Here is a 17,987-nt window from a genome sequence, read left to right as displayed (position 1 = left end):
ATGCATGTTTAATTAGGTGTAGACATAAAGTGACAAATATGAGCTCTCTTTGAACATTTACTTGCAGGACACAGTTTTATCTTAGGGCTCATGAAACCAAATGAAGTTCAGGCTAAACTAGCCTTTTTATCATCTTAACATGTGTATATATTGGAAATACATATGAATAGAAATTTTCTAAATGTCTTTGTTGTTAGAGGCAGAGGCACATTTTATTATTCAGACAGAAACGTATGTGTCACATGATCAAGGAGGGGGTCTGAGAGAGTAAGAGATTGCTAGATTATGTGCACAGCATTGTGGGTAAAGGAATTATTTAGAAAGGGGGTTACATATAACCAAAACCAAAGGTATCTTGGGATATAAAACTATTGCCTCTATTTGTCTACATCACTATGAAAAGTCAATTTTTAGCATATATCTATTTTTCTTGAGCCTAATAACCAATTATACTGTTCATGCACCTCTATGTTCATCTTCTCAGCTTCCAAAAGAATGACTCAATAAGTTCAACATTCTCCTATACAGCACTTTCAAGGCATAACCAGGAATATGCCACAATACTATGCTAGGCATTTCTCAACACAAGTAAGTGGGCCATCAAGATTTACTACTACAGAAGACTTACAACTAGAAGTCTGAAATGAAGATTATATTGGTAAGGGGACTCTATTTAACCATGAGGATGTGCAGTAAGGCAACACCCAAGTGAAGCAAAGACAGCATTTTGCTGGCTTAAACTTTAATGCAGCAATTAACACAGACACTGCAACATGAGCTTGTATACATGATGGAGTACGTGGCTGATTCAATTTTAAATACTAAAATTGAGAAAGGCAATTTGAATATCTGTATTTGGTTACCTAGAAGTATAATTTGAAGAAAGTTGGAGGTAAAAGATAGAGATGGAAGTTAATTCAGAGAAGGAATAAAATGAAACATGGTTGAATATAGACACCATGGACTAGGTAGGAGCTTAAATATCAAAGGCAGAGACAATGGAAGTTTCTCCTTTCATAAACTCCTCTTAGGTCTGACCACACCTTGCAGAATATTGATCATATAAAACTGTGGATTCTGCCTCCTTGATGTAACTGTCAGTAAATGCCTCAGACATTACGTTTGTCTAACTCCCCTTTCCCCTTCTGCCCTACAGGAAGAGGAAGCTGTCAAAAAGTGAAATGATTTTATATTTACAAGGCAAAGAAACCTCTAAATGACCTCAGAGATTCACACACACATAGTCACAGCTCTGGGATGATCTGCAAGCTTGTGGTTGACAGACTTCACATGATGGACTGGAAATCAATTTGATCAGATGTTTTTATGGATTATTGTGGCCTTGGCTAATTACAAAAGATTGTCTCCCTAGATCCCAGAGTTTCCAGAGCTGACTTTGAGCAGATGTACAGAGGATTAAGCTGAAGGCCTGACAGTTTTTCCTAATTATCTGTCGCAAGGGCAACACTTAGCTCATCTTGACATTTATGTCAAGAACAGGCTGAACTTTTATTTCTTAGACCACACACCTTTTTTCTGCATAGTTATCTCTATTTAGATGATATGTCTGTCCACATTCATCATAATTTACATAGGGTTCGAAGAAATGGCAAATAGAAAGAAATGGAATTCTGTATTTTAAAATTTAAGGCAGGCAGATAATGTGAGATCTGAGATGAACTAGAACAAAACAGATGGTGTGTAAATTCCATCACCGAAGTTTAACCATAAGGTATGGGCTTATAAAATGATTTAACCAAAGAAGAGGCAGTAGGGTGACATGCTTAAAGAAGAGAAAGAGCAAAAATGATTGTGTTATGTGTCTAGGTCGGAGTGGTCTTTACCCAGCCTTATAATAAATATGCCTTACAAAAATTCAGGGTTGCATCAGTGAGTTAAATAGGGTCATTTTTTAGGAGACTCAGAAAATGTCTCCAGAAATATTTTGACCAAAGCATAGTTGAAATAAATGTTTTGCTTTCCTCAAACCAAGGGTACTTTTTCATGATTATTCAATAGAGAAGGCATTTCTCAGGAATATAAGTTAGTATTAAAGCAATATTGTTGCTAAGCAAAGATTCAGGTGTAACTGAAAATGAGGAGCATAGGTCCCTGAAATAAATCCATTTGCATATGTATAAGAATGACAGCCCATATGGACAGTTTCACTTGGAAATAATAAAACAGAAGAAAGACAAGACAATGGTAAGAAGAAATTGAAAGCCTAGTACATCAAGTGTTATGCAAAATGCTAAAGACATTTTTCTCTCAACAATGAATGCATTGTGGATCTAGATTAATATTTTAAACTCATGATTAGCAGGACATACGACTGAGTTGGGCAAAACAATCTTGCATTGTACAGAAGAAAAGATGATCTTTGTCACCGTGAGATTTCTGGACTCTCCATCTGCATTCACCAAAAGAAACTGTTGAGTGGAAAGTGTCAAAAACAGGAATAATGTTTGACCAAAAAAAATGCAGTGTCAAAGTCAAAGTCAAAGTCAAAGTCTAGTCGCCTGCATTTCTTTTCAGGCATGTATAGCCAGGATAATAAGGAGACGTTGGAGAGTAAAAATGTACAACATCACTAAGCAAATGTTTTGGTGCTTATGTGAACTGTCATATAATATGCTAGAGACAAAAAGTCAAAGGTTAGTCCCTATTGCTGAAGACACCACATGAATTTCAGACCTAGGGCCCCAAGGACTCTGAGTTGGAATGGACCGGAATGACTTCTTCCTGAAGGCTAGCTTTCATGGTATCTACTTATACCACAGTAAGCAGCCAACTGTCCCACCCAGCTATGACATCTATGAACCATAACAGTAACCATCATGGTATGCTAACTCCTGGGATACATTAATAGCACACATACCTTGATGATAAGCAACAATTCTTTAATTGGACTTAAGACTCCGTAAACAAGAAGTAAATCATCATCCATGGTACTGGGAAACCCTAACCAGTTATCCAGAGGAAGTAAAGTTAAGGATCTTGGAGAAGAATGTACACTCACCACTTAACTAAACCAACATAATCTACAACTACACTCTAAATATTTGTCCTTATATACACAGATGAGTATAGTCTTCACGCTTCATTAAGGAAACATCTCTTTGCAAATGACAAAGATTATTATAGAAAACCATGTAATCAAAATACAGAGTTTTGGAGGCCAGTTCTAGTGGATATATCTTTAAAAACAAACCAACAATAAACCATAAACAAACAAACAAAAAAATTGCACCTAAAGCTCAGGGAACACTATGAAAGTGACAGGACACAAAGGAGTTTGCTATGTGACTGTGTCCCATTATAATACTACATTCATGAATTCTCACCAAAATGACTACCTTAGCATGTACTGACGGAGGACACCAATAGACACGTCAAAGTAGACAAGAAGGCCTCAAGCCGAAACAAAGAACTAGAGGCAAGGAAAGAATAGTTAAAGTGGGAGAAATTGTCTTCTCTCAGAAAAAAAGCACACCTATTGGCTATTGCATACCAAGGGTCAGCCCTGAAAACATAAAGAGGCGAAACATTGCATAGACTGAGCAGATTATATTTAAAAATGTGTATGGTGGTGTCATGCATATAAAACAATTAATAAATAGGGGAATATGAATTTGAGAAAGTGATGAGAGGGGTCTATGGGATGTTTTGGAGGAAGGGGAAAATAATGTGGTTGTACTATAATGACAAAAACAAAAGAAATTTAAAAAATCACAAAAAAGAAGGCAGTTTATGATATCAAGGCACTGTGTCTCATATATTTTCATATCATGTATCATGTAGAATTTAAGTTTACATTAACAAAATAGTAACATAAATTGTAACTCCTTTTAATATAAAAAGTCTCAATCTATATTTTTAAAATGTCACTTCAGAAACATTGATGAATTGAAGAAACAGAATGTACGCACACGGTCTTTCAATTTAAAAATCCAGCTAAGTTTAAGATATCAGGTTTTTCCAGATTACTATTTACAGAAATATAAACTATTTAAAGTGAAAACCAATTATGGTAGGAAATATATTTAAAATAAAATGAAATACCCCCAAACAATTCACTTGGAACGAACAATGGTTACCCTGAACCACTATCTGTCTGCGGAGTTTCTTAAAGGCTATACAACAAAAATAAATGTGTGCCGAGGAAATGACAATCAATGGCCCATAAGCTACATCACTTAACCTACCAAGATAAAATTTGTATATATCTATTTTAGAAACTACATTATTTAACCTTACTCACAAAGACATTAGGGAGATTAACTGACTAGATAATTTCACAAAGTGCCAGACAATAAAAGGTAAAGAGACAAATGTCGAGGATTATTGCTTTAGACCTTTGCCAACTCTTAAAGACCAAAGTTAATGTTTTGTTTCGTTTTCCGCTGTCTAGGTATCTCAAGATCATTAGCACCAAGAATGGGGGTAATGGGAAGTAAGAAGTAACTCTGGAGGAGAAAGTGTGCAAGCTCACCTCCCAGGGGAAGCCAAAGTTGTTGGGATTTATTAGAGCATTTCTCCACTTACGAAGAGTTGAGAAACAATTTTCCGTGAGTGTTTTATGCTTCTTTCTGACTTATTGGCAGAAACACTGGCTTTCTTCATTTTCAATTATGTGTTCAATGATGTCTGTACCTCAGAGGACCATGAAGATAGAAACCTGCTCTTTCTGTAGCCAATGAGAAGCTTACACACAACCTGAAATGATGTACTCATTTGTGTATTCTGCAAGGCTTCCAGACTTTATTATGCTAAGACTGCCTCTCCTTGGTTTGGTTCAGGTTTGCATTTTCTGGCTCTCTGTCATGCTGTGTGAACTGAGGTTTATGGAAATGTAGACACTGCAGCTACTGATGCTTCTCAGTGGAAGATTTCTTAGTGTCTGACACAGGGGCATCCATCCCATGTCTGTGTTGCAAATTTCTGAAAGTGTGCAGGCCAGTGCTTATAGTGATATTTGGGTAAAATATCAAACGCTTACCAATTCTATATGCTCAGATGTGTGTAAGGACAGGAAACCAAGAAAGCTGAGCAAAGTCTAAACAAAATAATCTAATACAGTAGGAAATTTTTCCCATATTAAAAAACACATGTTTAATCACTATACAAATATTAACATTTTTAGAATAAACTAATGAAACTTATAAATACAAAAGATCTGACTTTCCGCCTAACAGTAGGGATGAAATAAGTGAAAGATATTGAGATGATTAAATATTGATAAGAAGAACATGTGGGGCTTTACCTGGTGAGTGACATGAATGGAACTTTTCACTGTTTTTGTGCATTTCTAAATCTCTACATTTGTCATGAGAGTGTATTTCCATATAAAAATGGAGTTAAAAATATGGGCTGTTGGTTTCAGGCCTATGTTGATCAGTCATCATCTATAACAGAGAATTAGAAGCCAGATCTCCACAGCAATAAGTTCTCCAAGTCCTGCTGTCATGTATTCTAGGAGCCACTGTATTGGAAGGATGGACAATGTATTACTAGAAAACCCACTGACTCCCACTGAATTTCTGCTAAACGCAGAAGCTTTAGATGTCAAAAGGATGTAAAAGAAACCCATGTAAAACAGAGGAAGGGAGCGAAGAGGATTATAGAGAAAATAGTCTTTAGTAAATAAGAGAGACCAGATTTCTTCATCATGACAGTACTTCCCACTATCTTCACACTCGGTGTAGCTTTGGGAACATTTAATCTAATCTCCCAGTGTTCTGGTGAGTCAGATTCACCCACTGAAATTTAGTCTTTGATCTCCCAGATGCAATACACATGATTTTTACCAGATCTAAAAGACAACCTTCACTGTTTCTCAAAATCAAGCTTCTAGCTCCAGGGATTTTTTTTTTTTCGTGAGTCCAAAGGCAGAATGGGACATAGATCGTCTCTGAGAAACTCCTTCCTAATATACTTACTAATGCCTCATACCCATTTCTCAAAGCTATGTAATTCTTGGGGGGAGGGCGTAATCAGACTGTGTTAATGTCAGTATATGTTTCATGACCATATTTTCCCTACAGGCAACTTTAATTATAGAGAAAAATACAACCTTGCTGTTCTTAAGGGGGATAAATAGCAATGATAGCAAAAATAATGTTAATAAACAGAGTTGAAGGCATAGTCAGAACCAACCTATTGGCACATGTGTGAATTAAACCAGTGTCTAGGAATCATTGTTTAGAATAGACATTTACTGTTATAAATGTAAGCAGAGTTAAGGTTCTAGTGTCAAGTTGAGAAAAACATTGATGGATTTCTGAATATTGAAGCATCCCTGCATTCCTGGGATAAAACCTACTTGATCATGATGGATAATTGTTTTGATGTGTTGTTGGATTCAGTTTGTGAGAATTTTATTGAGTATTTTTGCATCAATGTTCATAAGAGAGATTGGTCTGTAGTTCTCTTTCTTTGTTGGGTCTTTCTGTGGTTTGGGTATGAGCATAATGGTAGCTTTATAGAACGAATTGGGTAGTGTTCCTTCTGTTTCCATTCTGTGGAATAGCTTGAAGAGAATTGGTATTAGGTCTTCCTTGAAGGTCTGATAGAATTCTGCACTAAAACCATCTGGTCCTGGACTTTTTTTGGTGGGGAGACTTTTATTGACTTCTATTTCTTTAGGGTTTAGAGGACTGTTTAGATGGTTTATCTGCTCCTGATTTAATTTTGGTATCTGGTATCTGTCGAGAAAATTGTCCATTTCATCCAGATTTTCCAATTTTGTTGAGTATAATAAGCCTTTGTAGTAGGATCTCAGGCATTTTGCTTTGATCGTGAGCTTTAGTCTGACTACTTTGAGGTGACACATGAATTTTTAGTCCTGGACCAGCTTCTGTCACAGAATTCCTGTGTAGAGGCCAATAGATCCTCCCTAATCAACAGTGAGATTCTATAAATGCCAGAAATATAAATGTATAAGAAACTGAGCGAGTCAGAATGAAGTCTAGCAGTGGAAGCTGACACGATCTTGTAAACCTAGACACATCGTGATTACCTATATTTTACATTGCCAAAAATATACTCTTGGATGCTAACAAAGGGTTACTCTAAAAAGACTTGGCTTCTGTACTCATTATTCTGGAGGGAAATAGTAGTGAGTAGAATTTCAGGATGCTTGACCAACTAGACAGGAGAATTTGGATACTCCCTTGAGGCTCAGCCTTGCACTTCCCACCATTAAATAGCTTTTCTCCTTACCTTATGTGTAGCTTAAGTGGCTTAGAGGTGAATTCTGGACAAAGGGATAATGACTTTGCCTGACCCTGAATACAGAAGAAAGGAGCACCATCATTTTTTTATTAAAGAATATCCCCATATCAGGATTTGCTTTTGCTTTTAAAATATGTTTTTTTTTTTTCCTCAAGAGCAATATTTTCTGCCTCAGCTTTGGTGACATATTAGAATTCTTCTTCTACTGAAACATTTCTTATGATTGCTTTGTTCCAGAGTACCCCTGGATTTTACCACCATGCTAGAATTCCTATCCCCAAGTCCTGAATTCATACATCCAGATGTTGCCAAATGTCTTTACAGCACCTTCATTGGCAGCTGTGGGACTCTGCTGTGGACTGCCAATGGTGTGACAGTATTTCTAATGCAGTTGTGACATTTTGAAGAACTGGTCATGTGTCCTTGACAATTTCTCAGTGACTCTCCCTATTTTTGTAAAGAAAGTGTCAGAAATTCATCTTGTCTCAAAGACCTGACAGGCCTGAGGGATCTGCACAGTCGTGTTGCTAGGGTCTAATCAGAAAGCTCTTCCAGGATGTGTTGAGATACTTGGGATACATGTTTTATAAAATAGAATGTGGAGCTTTCCCTTTGTACAACTTTAAGTTTAGTTATTTTGGGAAGCCATAAACACTATGGTCACGGTGTTTAGGACTGTGTGAATAGACTATGATCTACCATAGCAATAGCAATTCAATTTAAGACATGGAAGGAATTCAGAATGTTAGAAATCACATAAAGAAACAAACGACAGAATTTTGTGCAGAATCCACAGCACACTGAAACCCATCATAAAAGAAGAGGGTTTGTTAAGTGTGGTGGCACACTAATATCCCAACATCTGTTAAGATGACAGCAGGATTTGGAACTGAAGGAAGCAGCCTCAACAACATAATGAGTTTGATATAAGCCTGGGCTACATAAGATCTTGCATCAACACCCATCTCTGAGTAAAAAATCTCGGTTTACATTCTGTACCATGTTTCTAATATCTCCCCATTCTCCAGAAATTCAAATGAATTCTTTTGGATTAAAGTTTTGCAAGATTCAATAGTTCCATAGCATTCAGCTCCTTACATTTCTTCATCTCTAAAACCCAATAAGTCACTGCAATGGAAGAAAAATTAAAGCATAATATAAATACGTACTAAAGAACTTAAAATCTAGAAAAGAAATGAAGTTTCACTCAAAGTATTCGAGAGCAAGTTATTATATGTCAAAATAGACAACAATTCTAAATTGTGCTTAAGCTTTCTGGGAAGACGTCTGGAAGGAAAAATTCTTATATCAGGTGAAGTTTGGAAGTTATTCATTCAGGTATTCTTTCATAAAAAATAGCTTTATTCTATGTTTGGATAATATATAAATATGTAAATTTATTAAACCCTAAAGAGAAGTCTAAAATAAGCTTCATATTCTTAGATTTCAACATAATTTCATCATTCCCCCATTCCCTTTAGACCCTCCAAAGCCTCCCAGGTACTTCTCCTTTGCTCCCTGTCAAATTCATGGATTTTTTTCTTTAATTTTTATCACAAATGTGTGCATCTGTGTGCACATGTGTGTGGATATTTGTGCATGGGTGTGCATTTGTGTATGTGGGCATGTCTGTGTGTCTGTATTTTCCTAAACACAACCTGTTCAGACTCTTTGTTACTTGTATGTATATTTTCAAGGGTAACTGTTTGATATTGGATAGCCATTTGGTGTATTTTGGGGGCGGGTATTTCTGCCATTCTCAGCAATTTTTAGTTGCTTGTACATCATAAGCTTTCTTCTGTTCACATTAGCTTTCCTGTTGGTGTACTGGTTCATTTTATTGCTTGCCATGTGTGTTTTGCACATATAGTCCTATGTATCATGGTTTTAGAGGCTGGAAATGTTGCAATTTTCCTAGATTTTATTGATAATAGAAAATTAATTTTGCATTTATATTCTTTGCATACCTTGTTATACTTAAGTGCTTTACTTGTTACTACTCTATGGAGATTTCGGTTCACATGCTATGGGTTACATATATTTTCATTGCCTGTTTTAGTAAAATTGCCCCTAAATTTACATGTTTTAATGAACTGCCCATCAAACCTTCCATTTTGTCAGGATGTGAAGACCTGTCCTAAATGTCAGAATAAGGTGGGCCTCAGTAATATGGAACTCATAGAGGAATTGACTCCTGTGGTTCTGTCTGACATGCTCATACCCACTGGTAGTCACTCCATGTTGTGATTCTAGAAGACCCATTCTTAACTTCCTTTTCTTTAGTGACACAGGTGAGTGGCTTTTAATGAGCCTGTAGTTACTGCAGTGGGTGTTAGTTTACATTGATTATGAAGACAGACATTCCATTTATCTTCTACTTTTCCAACTTCTCATTCTTTTCTGAAGCATGTTTTCTTGACAAAGTTGTACAATGCCAAATATACGTGTCAAACACACAACTCTTGCTCTGGAGCAAAAAGCAATGTTAAAGATCCTTTTGAGACTCCTGAAAGCATCTTGCTTTTTAGTATTAAGAAAATATCCAGGTGCAAGATGAATATGGTAGAGAATATGTCTTATTCTCATTAGATTACTGCTAAAGATAGATTTCTCTTTCATGAAACATCAGAAACAAAGTACCTCATGTTTAATCAAATGGCTTTAATGTTCATACAAGATTTAAATGGACTAAGTTTGAAGAGTAAATTTGTTTTAGTCAAAGGGACACATTTATATAGGAAAGCCATTAAGAATGAATTAAAGACACTTAGGGCATTATGTTCTATTGATTGTAACTTGGTTGTTCTCCTTTGATACAAGCCACTTTAGTCTTGCTCTGTTAAACCGATCTGATACTGTAGATATTAAGGGAAAAGTCACAACACTTTCTGAATCATGATTATCTTCTTTTAAAATGGTGATTTTAAAGTGAATAATTACTATGATATTTACTAGCTATAAAAAATTTTAAGACTAATTTAACCCTAATTTTCACAATTTCCTGTTCACTGATATGCGTGATGATCATCATTTTAGATGTAGGGCTTAAAACGCTCGTTAAATGTCTCAAATATTTATTAATTTTACTAATTATAATTATCATTTCTATGAATATCTTACCATTTAAGTTAAATTTTAAATATTTAAGGATTATGTTTAATATTGTCTATAATTTTCATTTTAAATGCAAGATATTATGACTATATCAATGATATTCAGCTGATTAGAACACTTTCTTCTATAGAAGAGTGTTCTCTGGGGTCCAGAGACTATAAGAAGAGAGAAAACACTTATTAATTTGTTTTCTTAGACATGTCTGTAAGGTAGTTGAAATAAAGATGAAAGGAGCAGAACTCAGTGATAGATTGATAATTCATCCCTCTTCCATACTTGATAACTATTGTAAACATTTTTATCAAAGTCATTACAGTGTGTGAATGTATTATCCAGTAAATATGATATCTGAAATGCTTTAAAGTGTGAAATTTTTGCATTAACATAACACCGAAAGTGAAATACCTCACATTTTGAAATGTGTAGCATATGTGAACTTGTCAAAATGACTTCAGAATATTGTCTTCCTAGGAAACACAATGATCTTTGTGTTTACAACATCATCTCTGTCATATGTCTCACTGTGTCTTTGTAAATATTGCCAAATCTAAACATAAACACCCTGGTCTCAACCACTTTGAATAATGCCTTCTCAAGGAACTTCAAAATACTCCCTAGCCATTGTTTTTTGATTCACATTTGCTTGTGCTTCTTTGTTTTGACAGCTTGAGTTCAGTGTCATTCTTTTCTTATGAAACGAAAACTAAATAGTGGATTTTGGTTATAGCTGATTAGTCCTTTGAATTCAACAGTTTACTGCATACTTGGGAAATCTTAAACTGGGAAGCAAGAAAATGACATGGGTGAGTTCTCACATCTTTTAAATTAAAAACAAATGAGCAAACCCAAGTTCTTGATCTATGTGTTGGCAATAGCATAGTGAACAGGGAGTTTGCAATTTATGGGAATTGGTGCTTCAGTAGCAGGCTTGATAGAGTCTTTGAAATTAACTGAGGAAAAGTTATTCTGATATTTATCACAGATTGGTATTCTTGTATTAACTGGGGATAGATACTTTGGTATTTTCTAATAATATCAGGTCTACATAGTTCTGGGATGTGAATCAGTAGCACATGAGTACAGGTGATATCTCCTAGGCATTGACTGTGTGAACAAACACTCTACCCCCCATATGCTATGTACCCATTTCTCCCAACGTCCAGTAACAACTCCTTGTGATCATGGACTTCCTCAACCTATTACGAAAAATAACATTTTGAGTCAACTTTTGAATTCCTAGTTGGAATTCACTTACCAAAATCACTAACTTATATGATAGCTTAATGCATTTCTGTTCTGAAGGTAGATAAGTTAAGAATGGATACAATTCAAACTATTGAGAAAAAAACCGGATTAGTCCCTTTTAGGTTACACATTAGGTTATCTAATTAACAACACTAAAGATCTAATTTAAACTCTATTTCTTCATTTTTTACTATATTTGATGCTACATACCATATATTTTAAGGAGCTTCTGAAGAAATTGTATTGGCCATAGTATTTTAGATCTGTTCTTATTTAATTCCCTAATAAGCCATGTAATCCTGAGTAATTTATCTTTGAGGTTTAAGTTATTCTGTATATAAATAAATGCATTAAAATTCATGCAACTCCTTTCATTTTTAAAATGCTAATTATACCCATTCACTTGTTCATGTACTCATTTATTACTGGATAAGAGTAATTATAACTTCTCCTTGCTAGTTCTTGTTAGCATTTTGTTATATAAACTAAGAATTTTTTGGGCTACTTTAAGGCCACTTTGAAATGAGAGATGCTTCTGGTTTTGAGATGAGAACACACTGCAAAGTTATATAAGACTAAAAAAAGGAAAGAAAATCAAACAGTATAGAATAAAATGTCATGAAATAATATGAAAAAAATCAATAAGCCCATTGCCTCAGGAACAGATCTAGCTGACTGCTTACACAGGGCACCTTTAACCTTAGAGAGTTTCAGGTCAGCTGATTAGATCAGACACTATCTTCTAAATTACTTCTCATGTGAAACAATCTTAGTCTCATATGGGATGACCCATCCTTTTAAAATCCAGACCCTGCCATCACCAGAACTCCAGAAATATAAAATCCAGCATCTTATCACAGATTACAACTCCTGGTCATCCATATCCCATTAGTCAAACATGCAGGCTCTCCAGCCTCTCCCACAACACTCACCCACCTCTTCATTTCCATCCTGACTCTAGGTAGCTTTCGTGATTCTCTCATATAAGCACATACTTGCAAATCCCCCTCACAACCGTCTCTTATCAATGAGAATTCTATAAGATGCCCAGACTCTGTGAAACCTGTTTCTTTCATGCTCGAGTAGTTGGATATGACTAGAGAGGGTCACTACACCCTGAATATATCAGTTATATTTATTAACAAAAAATAGATGCTGTTTCTTTATGAAATATACAAAGCCCATTCTTTAATGCATCTTACACAGATCATTATATCAATTTAATTTCATTAGAAAAACAGAAAAAAATGCCCACACTTGTCATCTCATCATATAACACACCTCTGCCTATATTTTCTTCCTTTTTATTCCCTTAATGTTCCTTCGTCAAGCTTACATAGTGTCTTGCAATTGTCTATGAATCCTCGCCACCTTCCTTGTATTCAGAGCTCTGTTTTAACACTGCAATTTCTCTCTCATACATTATATTAAATCTTTCTTTAATATTCCATTTCTGTGATCATAAAGGCTTCCTTTTGTATCATCAGCTTTGTAAAATCATTTTTTGCCATCATTGGATTTTTATTTTCTAACTATTTCTGCCTGTTTCCATAGAACCTGAAGATTAAAATCCTGTTCTCAGTTTCTGTTTTTTTTTTCTATTCATTATCAGTGTTTTCTTCATTCTACTAAGTTGTTTTTCAGCCATAGCTGTCTCTAGATGGACAAACAAGTGTTAGTATTTGTTCTCTGTAAAATGACTTTATAATCTATGATGTTTTCCTTTAAAAGATAGATCTCCCTAAGTTCAGAAGAAACACTTTTCTCTCCTATACTAAAGACTGTTTTTTATTTACCTTTAACTTCTATTTTTTTGTTGTTGTTTGTTTTATTTTTCTAAATATACTAGCTTTCTTCAGTTGATTTCATGGAATGCTGACCAAAAGCATTTTGGAAAGAAAGGGCTTATGTCAGCTTATACTGCATCATGAGAGGAAACCAAGGAAGGAACTCAAGGCAAGAACTTGTAGACAGAAACTGAAACAGAGATCAAGGAGGAACACTGATTACTCACTTTTTGCCCAGGCTTGTTTAGCTGTCTTTCTTATATAGGCCAAGACCATTCTGCCAAGGCTTTTCTTGCCCACACTGGCTCTCTCACATCAATCAGTAGTCAAGAAAATACCTCTAAACACATAATCACAAATCAATCTCATAGAGGATTTTCTTTATTGCATTTCCCTCTTCTCAGATTACTCGAGTTTGTGCTAAGTTGACAACAAACAAACAAACAAACAAACTGACACTCAATAATTTAACCTTAACATCTCTGAGATTTATGTTGAACTTTCTTTGAAAAGCACAGTCTGTCCCTAGTTAAGATGATTTAACCAACTATTTTAACTATTATTCCAACCTCAAAGAGTTCTCAGTATTATCTACTATACTGGTTTCTATGAGCTAAAGTGAAATAATACTACATTATAGTTACCACATATCCTGTGAGTATCTGGCAGTTCATTCTATTAAACTCAAATGTTGAATATATGATGCATTTATTGGATTCACATGAGCATCTCAGAATCTATATAGTAATTTAGAGTTCTTAAATTTTACTTCCATACTAACATGCTTTACTATCTTGCTGTCAGGCTATTTATCCATTATAGAGCATTGTATTTTATCCTGTTGAATGAACCCCCTGATGAATCAGTATCCCTTCATTCCTCCACCCTCCACATCACCATGCCAGCTAATGATTATGCTTCCTGTCCAGCTCCACTGTTGCTTCCACAGACCATTTGCCAATGCTTTGTGCAGAAACCAAAACAGTTCTTTGAAACATGCAACAGAATTTATCAATTCCCCTTATACCAACTTACCCACCCACACACACATCATTCTAATGGTTTATTATTTCAATTAGAGCAAAATATAGAGCAAGATAAACATTTTATTCCACAGACCACTCAGGGCATATCATCCACACACATCTGAAAATCTCCTATCTCATTTTATCAACTATTCTTGTTTTCTCCTCTTTATTTTTTTCCTCTACAACAAACACTTCTGAACATTTCTCTAATGCTCTCTCATTTTCTGTACACAGAATGCTCTCTTCTGTTCTACAAGTCTGATCCATATTACTAAGAGAATACCCATTAATAAAGGCCCATACCACTACCCAGAAACAAAGTGGACAATCTAGTCTATCTTCACTCCGTTCTTCTTCCTTACTTTACCTCTAATAGTGTATGTTTATTATATAGCATACAAGCTCTTAAAGGCATAGGTATTATATTTTTTGGTTCCTAGAATATGAACTGGTGGACCATTTGCATGAAAATTGTATACACTCATTTTGTATATGTATACACAATGTATAGACATCAAAGGTCATATGCCAATCAAGTACCAACTAAACTGAGAAACAAGAAACATTCCCAGAATCTGCTTCCCTTACTTTAAATCACTTTGTTTGTTTTGTTAATTCATTTTACTGCTAGGAATTAAATTTAGGTCTTCACACATTTTAGAAGATGTCTTTTTATATATTATTTCTGAGACACATGTCATAGCATACAATTATGGAAGCAATGCCAGGTATATCTCCACTACCCAAAGAAACTTAGGTTATTCGTCTAATGACAAAACCAAATCAAAACAAAAAACCAAAACAAAAAAAAACATCCCTCAATTGGTAAATTATACTAGCTTCTGTATTAAGGAATATTCTAAAGTACTGCTTAAATAGTCCCAACAGGGGCATCAGGTAAACTGATAGCTCTCCTGTTAATAAACAAGGAGCCTAAAAGAACAAATTACCAAATTTTGGCATGTGTAGCTGTCACAACTGCATGTATAACATGTACAAATCTCATGTGTTCACTCACATGGCTACTCCTTTCACACTTGCAAAAATGCATCCCATGGCCAGCCAAGGGAAAGAGGCATGAATAACCAGGATGTGATGGTATTTTCTGTGCATTTACAAATATAAGAACGTGGGAGCAATTATCAGAACGTGCTGAAACATGAGAGATTACTTAAGTGTGATGTGCAGTGAATCCATTCTGGAGGCATAAGAAAAAGAGATACTGGAAATAGTTAAAGAGGCACACAGTGAAGCATCCTGACTTGGTTCATTCACAGTATGACTTATTGTCACTTATTATCCTGGTCGTTTTAAATTGTTATTCAATCCAACGATGGGAATACACAGCCTTAAAGGGCTTATGAAGTGAGCAGATATAAGATGCTTGCTTTTCAGCAGTTACCAAATATTAATCCTCACCTTCAATAAGACTTTACCAAAAGAGTAACTTAGCATATAGATAGTTTCCCAGTGACCTGCCACTTAGCTGAGAATAGGTTGAGAAAAAAAAAAAAACAAAAAAAAAACACCACAGCCAATGAAACTTGCCTTAGACCTAAAAATTCTCCTGTGTTAATTCTTTTCTTTTGCAAACACAGAAATGAAAGGTGGAAGGAAGAAAAGCAGTGAAGACGGGGAGCTATGAGAAACTTGGAGTGATGCCTCTTTTTATCCAGGGCTTTGCCACAGCCTCCCTCATTTCCTGGGCATTGTTATCCAAGAAACCAGGTGGAGTGATACAAGCAAATACAAGATTATCTTAGACAACGAGTAGCAGAGCATCCGAGTTAATCTATGTGCAATGGATCAATAGACTGATCGTAAGATACAGAAGTGGCCAAATCAAATGGCTTTCTGTTTGCTTTGCTATTTAGGCTTTGAAGCTCTATTTTTAAAAATTTACTTTGTCTCTCTTCCTAAGAGTGCTCGTGCAAGTAAAAGACCACACATTGCAGCCTGGGATAAATACCCATGAGGCCCATAAAGGTAAGTCAGGTATAATTTGTATCCTGACTTTTTTAGACACAAAAGCACAGTTTGAGATAGAGTGAGTTCTACAGTACTTGCTAAGTATCAAATAATACTGCTCTTTCTCTATAGATTTTAAGAAGTACTTGGATTTATAAAACTTTTTATTTTAACTTTTATACTAATCCACATTCAGAATCTAGTAGTGAAAAGAAAGATATTTACATCATTCATTCATCTTCTAACTAACCTTAAAATTTATATGGAATACTAAAATTTAATTGAAACAGTGTCTAATGACATACCAACAAAATCCAAGAAAGTGGCATTTACTTTATTTGTTCCTGAGTCTCAAATCCTATACTTGACATTCATCTTTACTTCCTTTGTGGTTGGTAAAAGTCCAGTCTAAGTTCTTTGATACATAATAATATGTTTGTATTACTGGAACTCAAGCTAGGTAAGTGGAAGAAACCATGAGGTTTTGCATTATTGTTCTGTGACAAAACCTTCCTGTGAGTTAATAATCAAGTTACATCAGGAGATACAGGTAACAGAAGAGCATATGTGTGCAGAAAGTTTCACTTGCTTTGAAATAGAGGCTGCAGCAGGGGGTGGGGGCAGGTGTAGGAGCAGGGATGTTCTAGAACCATCTCTATGCTCTGAAATGCCACCTGAAGAATCTTTTACTGTCAAATCAGTGAGCTGGGAAATTTGATACATCCTCTGTGAGTCCAGCAAGACTATGAATCCTTAAGAACAAGCTTATCTGAAACTTGTAGCTTCCAATTAATCCCTGGAAAAAACAGAACATACCAAACACAACATTTAGTAACATTCTCTCTCTCTCTCTCTTTCTCTCTCTCTCTCTCTCTCTCTCTCTCTCTCTCTCTCTCTCTCTCTCTCTCTCTCTATCTCTATCTCTATCTCTCTGCTTCATATTAACCAGGGCAATAGCTGCCAAGAATGTTCCCTCTGTACTAGCCAGAAACTATGAGAAATGCTGTCTAGGTCATGCTAATCAAGTCCTGAACTCTGGGAGTGGAGCCTGGTCACTTGAATAACAACAAGAAATGCTCTCAGTATTCCAATACATGGGCTAGAGGGATGACTCAACAGTGAAGGAAAGTAGCTATACTTCCAGATGACCCAGGTTCCAGTCTTACCTCCCACATGGTGGCTCACTACTGTTTGTAAATCAAGTTCCATGAGATCTTCCACCATCTTCAAGCCTCTATAGACACCATGAACAAATGTGGTACACAGGCACATATGCAAGAAAAACATTCAAACATATTAAAATAAATAAAAAGTATTCTAAAATCTTCATAGGTAGAAAGAAGACTGGTTACCATGGCACAAAGACAATATTGAACCAAAAGAATTATCCTTGTTTTCATTTTGAACTACCCTGTCTTTCTGTGCACTTTGTTGGTTTTAAAATGCCATATCAAATATTGTGATCCTCTTGCTCCTCTAAAGAGGTTATGACCATGTATTTATTCATAGCTAAATACTCCAAACTTAGTAAAGGCTTTTTAAAACTATCTTATGCATTGTCTATGATATATAATCTCAATCTAAGCTATTTCACTACCACAAGAAGATTTAT

Source organism: Arvicanthis niloticus, chromosome 14 (assembly GCF_011762505.2).
Source record: "Arvicanthis niloticus isolate mArvNil1 chromosome 14, mArvNil1.pat.X, whole genome shotgun sequence".
Lineage (NCBI taxonomy): Eukaryota > Metazoa > Chordata > Mammalia > Rodentia > Muridae > Arvicanthis > Arvicanthis niloticus.
This window is presented reverse-complemented; position numbering follows the sequence as displayed.